The 14,369-nt window shown below is 43.3% G+C and overlaps 1 protein-coding gene across 6 annotated transcripts in view; it reads right to left on the reverse strand.

Moving 5' to 3' along the window:
• Positions 1-14,369, reverse strand: part of GULP1 (GULP PTB domain containing engulfment adaptor 1) — a 145,659-nt gene that overhangs the window by 96,449 nt on the left and 34,841 nt on the right. For all 6 annotated transcript variants that reach the window (XM_054177019.1, XM_054177017.1, XM_054177021.1 and 3 more), the window contains exon 2: positions 1,208-1,329. The gene's annotated coding sequence lies outside the window, so the exon portion shown is untranslated. The remainder of the gene's footprint in view (positions 1-1,207; positions 1,330-14,369) is intronic.

Genomic DNA, 14,369 nt, shown 5'->3' on the forward strand with positions numbered 1-14,369 from the left:
GCCTTCCTGAAAACCAGCGGCAACCGAAGCGATCCTTGCTCATCTCACAGGAAAATGCCACAGCAGTAATTCGAAATCCAAGGAACTTTGAGTGGAAATGTAGTATTTGCATACCACAGATGTTTGGGACATCAAGAAACACCAAAGAGGTTAGAAGGAAACAGTAGGTCAGTGACCTGGTTTTTGGAGGTAATGAAATCATGTGAGCACTTCGGAGAGAATCTAGTATCATAGCAAGAGTCATCTTGGTGGCAGATTAAAGACAACCTTTGGGAAAGCCAGCCTCATATGCCATTAGCTCTATGCTTTCTCCAAGGTATTTCAATGGATTTGAGGATTTAATAATGAAATGTAGAGAGAACTTGCTCCAAAGCACATCGCTGCATCTCAAATAAGCAAGGCAAGACAAGACAAAGGTTTTGTTAACCACGAGGATTGCTAAGTAATGCTTGGCCTCAGCTCCAAACAATAAAAAAATGCTACACAGTTTTAGCTGACCTTCCTTTCACTGAGCTAAATAAACCATTCCATTTTCCAGAGGTTCTTAGTTCTCTGCCCACACTTAGAAAACATTTGCATTATTTCATGTTTTTGATAAGTGTTTCACAATCATTTCCATAAATAAACTCTTCTCCACAGCATTCTACATCCCCCCATAAATCACTGGAAACTCACAGCTGCTGCCTTGCCTCTATCCACACAAGCTTTACTCTCCTGACTGAAGCAAGGACACTGCAGCTTCAGTGGACTGTGGCAGGGTTTGCAGTTTAAGCACTGAGCTATCAGTTGTGGAGAAGGGAGGGGCATTAAAAAGGTTTAGAAACAGGAGGAAAACCCAATTTGTAATAGCCACACCAGCAAGCATTATTCCCTCCCTCCCTCAACAACAGTACTGAAACACAGTTCCTTAGACTCTTAGGGCTTTGGGTCAACAACTTGGTCCTTCCACACACTCTCAGTAGCTGACTTCATGTCAAGGGCACTGTTTAACAAGGGAAATGGACAGGAGCACCTCTCTGACCCACAGAGTCTTTGCCTTTTGGCTTCATTGCAAGCACCTTAACATGGAAAAGAAAATAAAACCCCAAGTTACATCATTACAGCCTTAAAAAAACCCACTTCTACTCAACCAAGAAAAGAAGAAAATCAAGTACTTGCATGATTCTTTCCTGTAAAGTAGTTGAGAGCAACAATTCAAACACCTTACCCTTCTGCATTCAAATCTCTTGCCAAAGTCAAAAGCGGACACTAGTTCTCAGCTGGTACAGTTCATTCATTTATCAACATTTTGGAGCCTTTGTTACTGCTGCTTTATAGTTTTCTCAGGTACTAGAATAAAAAGAAACGATGACATATTAGTTGTGAAGCAGGGTTATTATTACAGCATAGAAATTACATCCTCATTTTCAGAGACTTGGTGCAAAACAGCTTCATGGAAAAGCGTTTCACACAATTCAATAGAATTCTGCAGGTAAGGTCTGAATCAGAGTAAAAAGCTGCGAGGAACAGAACTCTCTTTTCAACCAGAAATTGTGACTCAAATATTTTTTCCATCTTTTCCCTATCCACAGTTGCTCTACACTGACAAAAGAACATTTTAACCCAGAGAACAGTGGCCTGAGCACTTCCTGATTCCACCAAATAGGAGATGAACAAGGCTTGCAGCATCAAAGCAAAATCCTGTTCCTTTAAGGAAAACTACTGCACCATAACATCACATTTCCACTGCCTTGTTATTCTGCCCAACGTAATGTGTCAATTCCAGTAATTATGCAATGCATCATCCTCACCTATTTCACTTCCTCCTATCATGCCTTTAGAGGAATACCAAGGTAACAAATGATGAAGGTCACTGTATAAAAGAGAACATGTTCTGGAGTTACAACATACAAAGATTTTTTTTTCCCCCCTTGGTCTAATGTGAAATATATCCTGTAGCATTTCATCATGATGACAGCATTAAATGCAACAAGTGAATGCTACATTCTCATGCTGGTGCTCTCTTTCTTACATTTTTCCACAACAAAATAAATGCACAAGGTAGAGCAGAGCTCATTTCAGCTTTGGTTGTAATGCATTTTTGTTTCTAATCCAAGTCTGTACCACTTAGCCTGGAGAAGAGGAAGCTCAGGGGAGACCTTATTGCCATCTACAACTGCCTGAAGGGAGGTTGTAGCCAGGTGGGGGTTGGTCTCTTCTCCCAGGCAACCAGCACCAGAACAAGAGGACACAGTCTCAAGCTGTGCCAGGGGAGGTTCAGGCTGGATGTTAGGAAGAAATTCTTCACAGAATGAGAGACTGGCCATTGGAATGTGCTGCCCAGGGAGGTGGTGGAGTCCCCATCACTGGAAGTGTACCACTGGATGAGGCACTTAGTGCCATGGTTTAGTTGATTAGATGGTGTTGGGTGATAGGTTGGACTTGATGATCTCAAAGATCTCTTTCAACTTGGTTAACACAGTATTCTGTGTACTTACAAGCTGGAAATTTCAGGCAGGAGATAAAACCATTAACCTATTTCACAGGTAACAACTTTGTGCCTCTACTTGAGCCTGTACAGCCCAACCCCAACTATCTCCTTGAAGACAGCAGCAGCTGTACATCCTTAGTTCCCCTTCTGAAAGCTCAGGTTTTAAAGAGAGCATTCACTCCAACATTTTCTACTGACACAGGATGCAACCCAGAAAACAAGTCTGAAATCTATTTTTAGGTGTTATTCACACCTAGATTGGTCAAAACCCTGATTAACTAAAAGATTTTAAGCACTTACACTTGCCTCTCCCTAGTTTTTCTTGTAACTACAGAGCAAGAAAAGGTCATAGGCCACGTCAGAAGGCAACACTGACTAATGCAGCATCCAAGCTTGGATGCAAAGGAGCAATGCAAATGGGAATCACTGACCCAATGGCTCTATGCTTTTTTTGCATCCCACAGTGCCTGAAGCCGTTGACATAGCTGCCTGCCAGGAAATTGTTATTCAGAAACTCATTCATATTGCACCGTTCACAGTCGCTGCAACCAATCTTTCCGGTACTCCATTTATAGAACAGCTCTCAGTGAGAGGACTCACATGTGCAGCAGAAACTTCAGGCAATTCATCAGCTACACTCAAGGCAAAGACATTTCAGAAATCATGCACAGAGGTTCTTAAACTGGAATTATCAGAGAAAGACTTGGAAGCCCATGCTCCGTTCTTGTACAGAAGCCAACAATTTGTCTCAGAGTACAGCAGCAGCTCTTTGGCTTTAGGTAGTTGGCAAAGTACTCTGTACCACGGAGCAGCACCACCTCTCCTCATTTACACCTTCTGGTGATTACAATAATGAAACAAAAATACAACTGCACTCTATATACTTTTTTCTTGCCACTTACACATGTCAAAAGATTTGGCAATCGTGCACAGGTTAGGAAAAAGCTTAAGTCTTTTAAGACTTAAATTCCCAGATTAGACACAGCCATTTCTGACACTTTAAATGAGAATGTATTTGCAAAGATGAAACTCAAGATTCAGTCATTCTTAACCAAGGAAGAAGCATCAAAGTAGAATATCTTTTAATTCCTCTGCATAAGCAAAATTTATCCCAGGGATATTTTGAAGATCTCCAAGACTAGAGAAATAAGCAATATATACAGTCCTATGACAGGATGCAACAGCTATTTAATTCCCATGTTTTAATTTATGCCAAATTAACTGTTAGGATATTTCTGTCCAGAGCAGGGCAAACCTCCTTGCAACTGCAGCCAAGTTCTGACTGGAACCTAAAGACCCAAAGGCAAACAGGAAAAATAGAGTCTGCCTATAACCCTACTTACCCACAGGTCTTGATAGGCAGCAAGCCCGGTTCAGGGTACACCTGAATTGTTTTAATACATTAATATGGGATGCTTACAACTGATGCAGAGCAAACCACTTTCAGGATGTGAATTTCTTAAGGAACTGCTTGAAAGAGTCCAGTGCAGAGCCACAAAGATGCTGAAGGCAGTGGAACATCTTCCTTTTGAGGAAGGGCTGAGGGAGCTGGGGCTCTTGAGCTTGGAACAGAGGAGCCTGAGGGGTGACCTCATTCAGGTATATAAAGATGTGAAGGGCAAATGTCAGGAGGATGGAGACAGGCTCTGGGCAGTGATGTCCAATGATAGGACAAGGGGCAATGGGTGCTAGCTGGAGCACAAGAAGTTCCATGTGAACATAAGGAAAAACTTTACCACTTTGAGGGTGACAGAGCCCTGGAACAGGCTGCCCAGAGAGGTTGTGGAATCTCCTTCTCTGGAGGCACTCAAAACCCACCTGGATGTGACCTCTGAGACCTACTCCAGGTGATCCTCCTATGGCAGGGGGCTTGGACTGGATGATCTTTCATGGTCCCTTCCACCCCCCAACATTCTGTGTCTTATTCCATTTGTTTCAAAGACACTGGGAAGGAGTACAAGGGCTTCTTTGGTCAGCTAGTAAAAGTCACTGGCTCACCTGAATGACTGCTCAGCACAAGACAAGCCCCTTATGACTCACTGACCAGCCTTCACTGCTGTGATGATCAAACTGCCACAATGAAAACAGTCAATGAAATAATTTTATTTTTGCACAAAGCACTCTCTACTTTGTTTCTCTTTATCCTGTCATGAATTTGTTTTCTGCTTGCTCTATTCTTATCCTCACTGAAAAATCAATAATGCAGAAAACATCATCACTTACAAGCTGCAGGAGTACTGGACAACAGGAATTTTCATGAAAACATGGAAGAACATCAAAGCACAAATATCATATGGGCCAGGGACTTGAGAGTTAAAGATAGAGTTCCCTGCTTATTTCTTATCTGACTTCTAAATGTCACCTAACTGTGCCTCAATTTCTGGCCTGGAGAAAAGAGATGGTGTGAGTGCACCACTGAATGAGTAAGCAAAACGCTCCTGGAAGATTTGCAGAGCCTCACAGGACTTTTCAGGTATGGGGAGCAGGTATGTATTTTGGAAGGCAAATTAAGCACGAGAAGCTGACAGAAATTCAAATAGTTCTGCTGTACAAGTAAGTACTGTGCATGAATACAAATCTTCTATCCTCCTGCAAAAACATTTATGAAGAAAGTGAATCAAAACAGTTATCGAACAAGAAGTCCACACAGCTCTACAGCTTACAACCAACAATACCAGCCTGGACACCATCATCTAAGGAATGATCACAGAATGGTTAGGAAGGGACCTTGAAGATCACCTAGTTAAAACCTCCCTGTCATGGGCAGGGACACCTCCCACTAGACCAGGTTGCTCAAGGCCTTACCCATCCTGGTCGTGAACACCTCCAGAGAGGGCACATCCACAACCTCCCTGGGCAACCTTTTCCAGTGTCTCACCACCCCCACTGTAAAGAATTTCTTCTTAATATCTAGCATAAATCTACCCTCTTCCAGTTTAAAGCCATTACCTCTCTTCCAAACACTAGAAGCCCTTGTAAAAACCTCCCTCCCCAGCTTTCTTGTAAGCCCTCTTCAGGTACTGGAAGGCCACTATAAGTTCAATTAAGTTTTTAGAACGACAGAATCATTTAGGTTGGAAAAGACCCTCATGATCATTCAGCCTAACCGTTAACCCTACTTGACCAAGTCCACCACTGAGCCATATCCCCAAGCAGCACATTTACATGGCCTTTAATCACCTCCAGGGATTGTAATTCAACCACCTCCATGGGCAGCCTGTCCTAAGACCTGACAACCCTTTCAGTGTCCATTCTAAACCTCCCCTGGTGCAGTCTGAGGCCATTCCCTCTTGTTCTATCACTAGTTACTTGAGAGAAAACATCGACAGCAATCTCATGACAATCCCACTTCAGACAGTTGTAGAGAGCAATAAGGGCTCCCCTCAGCCTCCTTTTCTTTAGACTGAACAGCCCCAGTTACCTCAGCTGCTCCTCCTAACATTTGTTCTTTCCTCAACAGCCAGTAGTTACACACATACAAAGCCCTTCATCTCATACAAACTCATTTGCAGTTATACAGATGTACGTATAGTTGAAAGACAACAGCTTGTCACAATACACTTCAATGCATATCATAAAGGATGCTCCAGAAACAAAACTATCAGCTGGTCAGTGAGTTTTTCATATTGTGCTAAAAAACAGTGGAATGAGAAAGCTCTAAGACTACAGCATTGATGAAAATATCCAAACCAAAATATTCTACTCTCAGAACATGTTCATTTCAGGTGGAGAATTTTTAAAAGGCCTTTCTGATCTCTACCCACATGCTAGCTCCAAAACACCTACAGATTAAATAGCTGCAAGCAGATGCTGACAGTCTCACGAGATCAAAAGAACAGTGATAAGTCAGCACAGTAATTCACTGGGAAAAAACATAGTAAAATGCACAAGGCAGTGAATTCTTTCCCTTCTGCCCTTGAGGAATGAAGAGGACTATGCCTGCATGCAAGCACATACATCTGTGTGTATACGAGCACAGCTTCTCTGCCTGTTATGCTTCAGTTTCTGATCTCTGTGGATCTGCTCCCAAGACAGCCTCCAAAGCAGACAAGCAATCTTTCCTTTAGCTGTTTCTCATTTCCTCTTTATGTCTGAGTGGGGATGAGACAGGGAGAACAATGCAAGGCTCAGAAGCTCTTGTTTTTCAATCAAGAAGCACAAACTTCTTGTACATTTCATAACGTGCTCATAGTATTGCTTCTTGCTTGACATGACTCATGCAAGACCACTTTGTTTTCTGTGGATTCAAGTGTGTGAGTATGTCATGAGTCAAGAGCTCCTCACTGACAGCAAAAACACCTCTCTGCCTTCCAGAGTACCTTTGCCCTCTGAAGCTGTTCTGCACTGCACTGAATTTATTCCCACAGGATCCTTCTGTAACTCTGCAGTGTGGGATTTACTGAGCGGTGAGGATGGTTTCCTCATAGGGCTGCTATGGCCTTGAAAGTTCAAAGTACTGCTTGCACGGCCCAGAAACACAGCCTGTGCACATCCACTGCAGAATTAATAGAGGCAGATGGTGTCAGCCCAGAGCATACCACACTTGCCATGCAGCAAAAGCAGCCTCTAAAGCAAGAAGCATCAGTGATGTACAGAAGTCACTACCATTGTAAAATCACGAGGTGAACATAAAAGAAAAGGTGTTGCAGGTTTCATAGGAAGGCTTGTGAGACATCACTGACAAATGGACATGAAAATAATAAATCAAACCCCCCACTTTACAGATTCACAGATGGCACTGGGTTGGAAGGGACCCTCAAAGGTCATCCTGTCCAGCTCCGCTGCAGTCAGCAGGGACACCTCCAACTACATTAGTCCACCCAGGGCCACATCAAGTCTGATCTTGAATGCCTCCAGGGAAGGGGCCTCAACCACATCAACCACATCCCTGGGCAATCTGTTCCAGTATTTCACCACTCCCACTGTAAAGAGCTTCTACCTGATGTCCAACCTAAATCTGCTGTGCTACAGTTTATAGCCATTGACCCTCATCCTATCCCCGCAAGCCCTTCTAAAGAGTCCTTCCCCAGCCTTCCTGCATGTCCCCTTCAGATACTGAAATGCAGCTCTAAGGTCTCCACAGAGCCTTCTGTTCTCCAGGCTGAACAGCCCCAATTCTTCCAGCCGGTCTTCACAGGAGAGGTGCTCCAGCCCGCTGATCATCTTAGTGGCTCTCCTATGGACCTGCTCCAGCAGGTTTGTGTCTCTCTTGTGTGGGGAGCCCCAGAGCTGGACATAGTAAGTCAGATTGCAGTGTGTATTTCAAATATCACTGTTTACCATAGTAAGGAAACAAGATTGTCTACAGACAGATATAAAGCTGGCAATGGAGGTAGAAGAGAGAAGAAACGCAGAGGAGAGACACAAACAAGTTAAATCTCATTGCTTGAAGCAGGGCGGGGGGGAATCTACAGTAGATGACTGTACAAAATTGATTCCCCCATCTCATAAAGCCTTGGGAAATATTCCTCCTACACTTCAAAAAGGACAATCTTGTGTTTAGTATCTTATGCAAACAAAGCTGAGAGTGAGGAATGCCAGAAAACTTCCCCAGTTTGGTAAGCTGACAGGCAACCAGGAATGCAAGGCTGTGGTGAGGTTCAACTGCTCTAATTGCTGCCTCCTGAAAAAGCTGGGTTTCTCACTTGACTGAAATCAAGTCAGAAGTCCAGTGTGCAATGCGTATTTTGAGCTAACATAAGCCTTACCACACATCCTAACTTTTAAATGGGACTTCAAAACACCTGCACATCACAAGCAATGCTATGTTCAGCCTCACAGCCCTCTTCAGACATAAAAACATATCTCAAGCTTTACACACCGAAGAATTATACAGATTAAGTCTGAATTTATCAGCAAGCACTAAACTTTGTTTAAACCTTTTTAAGATCCAGAGGTGACTGACACCTGGTCCTCAGCTGCAAAGGGACAGCAATGTCACTACATTTAAGCAACTGCATGCACTGACTTTTCAGCACAGATATTCTAAATCTAACTGCCCTATAAAAACAATCAAAAGTAGAAGTCAAACCTTCCTCCACAGGCTGACAGCCTGCTTGTCTGAGGCTGATTTAAGGAAGGACATACTTGGCTTTTTTTCCTCCTGTTTGCATGGCAATTTTGATTTAAACACTGACAAGGTACTCATCTGGGACCAGTTTTAAAGTAAAGAATTGGTTTCATCTGGCGATAAAGGTTCGATCAGGTTTGTGATTTGTAAGAAATTATTTAGCCAAGGCCAAGTTACAGATGTCAGCTTGCCCAAATCCAGGCAGTCAGATCTGCACAGAACAGAGTAACTTGAGACTCACAGCCCTCGAAAACACAATTTATGATGATTTAATCTTTCCACAAACAGACAGAGAGAGCAAACAGAACTGTTATGCCTGGAAAACAAAACTGACAACACAAATACTGCAGCCTAAGTAGTTTTCCGAACGGCCGTATTACCTCCCAGTAATAAAAAACATTTGCTCTGTGCCCAGACAGAGAGTTTGAGAAAATGCATTAACCATCAAAATGTAATTTAGTCTAACTCTTCACTCCAGGGTTGGTTTGTGAAAAGGATCCAAACAATTCGAAGCTCACCAAAGAGTAAACAAAATGAGATTAAGAGCTGCAGACCACACGATACTCAGTCCCAAGTAACTAGTATACTTTCCAGCATAACTCATAGCGGTCCTACAGTCACACACAGTCATGTTTGGAGCAACTGACACTTTGTATGGGGAAAAAGCCCTCAGAGCAGGAATTATCACAGAATCACAGATCGTTAGAGGTTGGAAGGGACCCTGAAAGCTCGTCTAGTCCAATCCCCACACCAGAGCAGGATCACCTATACCAGGTCACACAGGAACATCCAGGAGGGTTTTCAGGATCTCCAGAGAGGGAGACTCCACAACCCCCCCAGGCAGCCTGTTCCAGTGTTCTGTCACCCTCACAGGGAAAAAATTTTTCCTCATGTTCACATGGAACTTCCTATGCCTCAGGTTCCACCCATTGCCCCTTGTGCTGTCATTGGGCATCACTGAGCAGAGTCTGGCTCCATCCTCTTGGCACTCACCCTGCACATCTTTATAAACATGAATGAGGTCACCTTTCAGTCTCCTCTTCGCCAAGCTAAAGAGCCCCAGCTCCCTCAGTCTCTCCTCATAAGGAAGTGTTCCACTCCTTTAATCAAAGGATGAAATTTATATCATACAATACATTAGGTGTAGCTGTTTTAATTGCCGCTGCTATTCACCACTCACACATAAGAGTGATGCCAGCATCTATTGATTCTGGAACATTCAGGGTTGTTGATCCAAAACACCATCATTATTAAAGCCACAGCATTTTGTAGATGTTCAACCAACTGCTAAGAATTGGCAAGGCTCAGAGATGAGCCCCTGCCATCTGTACATGAATATGGATCAAGTGTTCATTTGATTAGTAAAAAAGAAGTTTGAGTGATTACAAGTAAAGCTTGGATAGCATCATTTAAAGAAAGACTAAGAAAGGGGTTTCAGCCCACAGGATTCCTGTATTGGACGCAATGGCACCATCAGAAGACATGTTGGTCCTCCAGACACTCTGCAGCATGTCACATCTAACCAAGGCTTCTAACATACAACAATACTTATCCAATCAGGATGGACAGACCAAAACACCTTCAGCTCCCCGTATGAAAGGGCTGACTTCAGTGAATCTGTCTGAAGTCAAAACCATGATCTATCTTCCAGGCAAAGTTGTAATCTCAGTGACTACCTTTGCCTAAAAATCTGAATTTACACTATTCATATTGGGGAAAGATTCCTTCTCCCTACTTCAAGATCACAGAACTATTGAGGCTGGAAAAGACCTCTGAAACCATCAAGTCCAGCCTGTGACCTAACACCACCACATCAGCTAAACCCTGCCACCAAGTCCCACATCTGAGCTTTTCTTAAAGACCTCCAGTGAGGGCAACTCCACCACCTCCCTGGGCAGTCCATCCCAGTGCCTAATCAACCTTTCTGTGAGGAAGTGCTTCCTAATATCCAACCTAAACCACTCCTGGCATATCTTCATACCATGCCCTCTTGTCCTGTCCTGTTGCCTGGAAGGAGAGCCCATTGCAAACCCTGCTGCCACATATTCCTCATGGAAAGCCTCTGAGTTTTCAGATTGTCTCATGCATGAAGTTCCCACGACTGTGCCTCTACTGGCACAGGATATTGCTTCCTGTTTATTGCTATTTCACAGACCAGCACTTAGAAGCACTGTTGATTATGTCACTTTTGCCACCCTGTAATGGTCTAAACACGCTCTTACACAGTCCTTTAGCCCAAACCTCTTGCAATACATTCAGATCCTACTCCACAATGCTGAACTTCTATGAACCATGGTATAGTGGACAGAATCTAAACCAAAGCCTTCCTCCACTGCATGGTACCTCCAGCACTCAGAACTCAATAGTGAAAAAATGAAGTAACTTCTCACCCTCTATTTTATGTTAGGACCATGTCATACAAAAAATGCCAGGAAACTAAGTGTAATCATGAAGGAAAAAAAGAAAGAGATGAAGAAAAGGGGGTGGAGGTATCAAGTATTTAGTGAGTAAGGCATTGCTTTGGAAATTATAATAGTATTTCTCTGCAGTAATCACAGGTTTTAAAGATCCTCACTGTTAGTCTGCTCCTGGCTACACTTCAGGTGTTGGACACGAATATTATCATCTACCCTTGGCCGTATCCATTTTGTCCTGAATGAGAGGCATGGAGCATCCAACCTGAGGCATTCCATGAACCTGACTGCCCTTGTGGATGGAAGAAATGCAAAGAATGAAGATCATGAGCTTCTCTGAAAATTCCAGGATGCTACCAATATTGCAAAAGCATCACACAGGGCAATTTATACCCACTTGAAGAGATTTGCCTTGGTCAATGCAAGACTTAGTAATGTTTTAGTAGCATCACTCCACTTCATCCTGGGTACCTTATCCTCTTTCTCAGGAATAGTTCAGGAAAGAAAAAAAACCAACATAAGTGCAAAACTCGAAGTTGCACAGCACAATGCATGGAGCACAGGGCTTGCAAGACTTTCAACATCCATGGAAACTTCCTTTGCATTGTTTCAAATTGCCTTGGCTGTAGAGACATTCTCTTTAAGAAAAACTTCTAAGTGCTGTTGGACAGAGGTGGTGAATGAGAGCTGACATGACAAACCATGCAGATAATGCATGGTTTAAGCCAAGAAATATTTCAGCATTTATATATACAAACTAAGATGGTAGGGAAGGCTATGAAGAGCACATCAATTGAATTGTCCACCTTCAGATATGTTTCAAATGTAAATAAGTAGCCAGCCTCCAGGAAAAGGTGAGAGGGGCAACACAAATAGACTGCAAAACTCCAAGCCTGCATTTAATTATCACTGAAGTAGCCTACATGGAGTTCATTTGTGATTCACTGCATATTTTAATCTCAAATAGAGATACTGTGTAGGTCCTTACACAATGGAAAAAATCCAGCAGCAAGGAACAAGTGAAATAAACTTTTGCTTTTCTTAAAGAATTTGAGGTGGGTTTCTCAAACATAAAAAAGGCCAGTACCTTCAAGATAGTTAAACTCCATTTTCATCTGGATTACAGAATCACAGAATATATCTGCTTGGAAGAGAACTCCAAGAACATCAAGTCCAGCCTTTGACGCAGCCCTGAAGGGACAGCACTAAACCATGTCCCTAAGTGCCAGGTCCACACACTGCTTAAACACCTCCAGGGACAGTGACTCAACCACTGCCCCGGGCAGACCATTCCAATGTTTGAGAACCCTTTCAGTGAAGAAATAGTTCCTAAAATCCAGCCTAAACCTCCCCTGGCACAGCTTGTAACCGTTTCCTCTAGTCCTGTTGCTAGTCATGAAGGAGAAGAGTCTACCCTCTTCCTTGCACCAACCTCCCCTCAGGTAGGAGCAATGAGATCTCCCCTCAGCCTCCTCTTCTCCAGACTGAACAACCTCAGCTCCATCAGATGCTCCTCGTAGTCTGTGTGCTGCCAGCCCTTTAGCAGCCTTCTTGCCCTTCTCTGCACATGGTCCAGCACCTCAATGCTCTTCCTATAGTGAAGGGCCCAGAAGTGAACACAACACTCAAGGTGTGGCCTCACCAGTGCTGAGCACAGGGGGATGATCACCTCCCTGTCCCTGCTGGCTGTGTTTCTAACACAAGCCAGGATGCCACTGGCTTTCTTGGCCACCTGGGCACACTGCTGACTCAATTACCAGTCAATTCCTCTAGGTCCCTCTCCAAGTCACAGCTTTCCAACCACACACCTCCAAGTCAAGTCTGTAGTTTACCATGGGGTTGTTATGACTCAAGTGCAGGACCTGGCACTTGGTCATGCTGAACTTCATACAATTAGCCTTTGTCCATTGGTCTAACCTGCCCAGATGCCATTGTAAAGCTTCCCTACCACCCTCTGGCAGACAGACACAGCCACCCAGCTTGGTGCCATCTGCAAACTTACTGATTTTTAAAAGTTCTCTCAGACTTTTAGTTGCTAAACACATTCCATTACAAAAGCCTGTTTAGCTGTAATCACTGTCCTAAAGCCAGTTATACACCAACTTCATTTTGCAAATCACATTACATAAAGCAAGGATAAGCCTAAGTGGAAAAAGGATATTAGATTGATAAAACACTTTTAGATAAGAAGCTCAAAAATTGATCCCTGCACCAAAGCTATTAATAGGATTAGATTTAAATATCCTCAACAAACAAAAGTTTCAAGCAAAGGAGATTCTAGGCACTACCTACAAGCAGCACAGAACTCTGTACAACACTTAGCATTGTATATACTTAAGTAAGGCTCCCATGGGTCAACCTCAATGGAGATATTAAGCAACACAATGACTAGAAGAGAGTTTTATTAGATGCCATACATCATCACCCTCTCCCAAGGTCTTGCTTCTAAAGAGAGCAACTCCCATGAGTTCCCATGAAGTAAGAGACATCCTGTAGTATTTATGTAGATCTGGAAGGCTGCTCTCAGATTCCACTTACCAGATAAAAAACACTTCCCATAGTCAATTTCATTGCCTCTAGGAAATGAGCAGGTTGCATTTCAGATTCTCTATACTTTAAGCAAAGACACTTGCACTGGAATGAAGTGTGACATTCCCACTTGCACAGGCAATACACTTTTATCTTACTCCCAATGGCTACCTAAAGTCTCCTGTTAAAACACACTATTTGACTTTATCACCATTTGGACACTACAATGGATGAACAGGCCAAGGTCTCAGGGAGGTCATTTACCATTCTAGATGTATTGTCCAGCCTGTCATAGAAGCAGGAAAATATGCAGTCAGTTAACTAGAAGAGAAATTAAAGTACAGCCCACTCATAGAATCATGGAATGGTTTGGTTGGAAGGGACCTTTAAAGGTCATCTAGTCCACCCCTCCTCTGCAATGGACAGGGACATCTTTAACTACAGCAGCTTGCTCAGAGTCCCACCCAGCCTGACCTTGAGCATCTCCAGGGATGGGGCTTCTACCACTATTGTTTCCACTAAAGCTTGCTTTCACCTTTTGCAAAGGGTGAAATTACCTTCACAAAAGTCAGAGTTCTTACTGGTCACATTCCTTGGTAAATTCATCTTACCAAAATACCACACTGAGTCTAGTGCTCCTTTTCGAGTCAGTGACCGATCTCCTCCCCTTTCCCTGTGCTAAACAAATATTCTGCTCATGTGCATGACCCACCTTTAATTTCTCACTTTCTTGAATAAAACCTCTCCCTGTTGAGATGGCAGAAATCACAGCTTATCCTGACTGATGATGGGACATCAGTGCCCACAGCAATCCACAATTCCTGGGTGGGACTGCCACAAGTACCTTGTGCTGTGTGCCGTGCACCAGACTGCTGCTGCTGGCTTG

The sequence above is a fragment of the Dryobates pubescens genome, chromosome 37, assembly GCF_014839835.1.
Source record: "Dryobates pubescens isolate bDryPub1 chromosome 37, bDryPub1.pri, whole genome shotgun sequence".
Taxonomy (NCBI): domain Eukaryota; kingdom Metazoa; phylum Chordata; class Aves; order Piciformes; family Picidae; genus Dryobates; species Dryobates pubescens.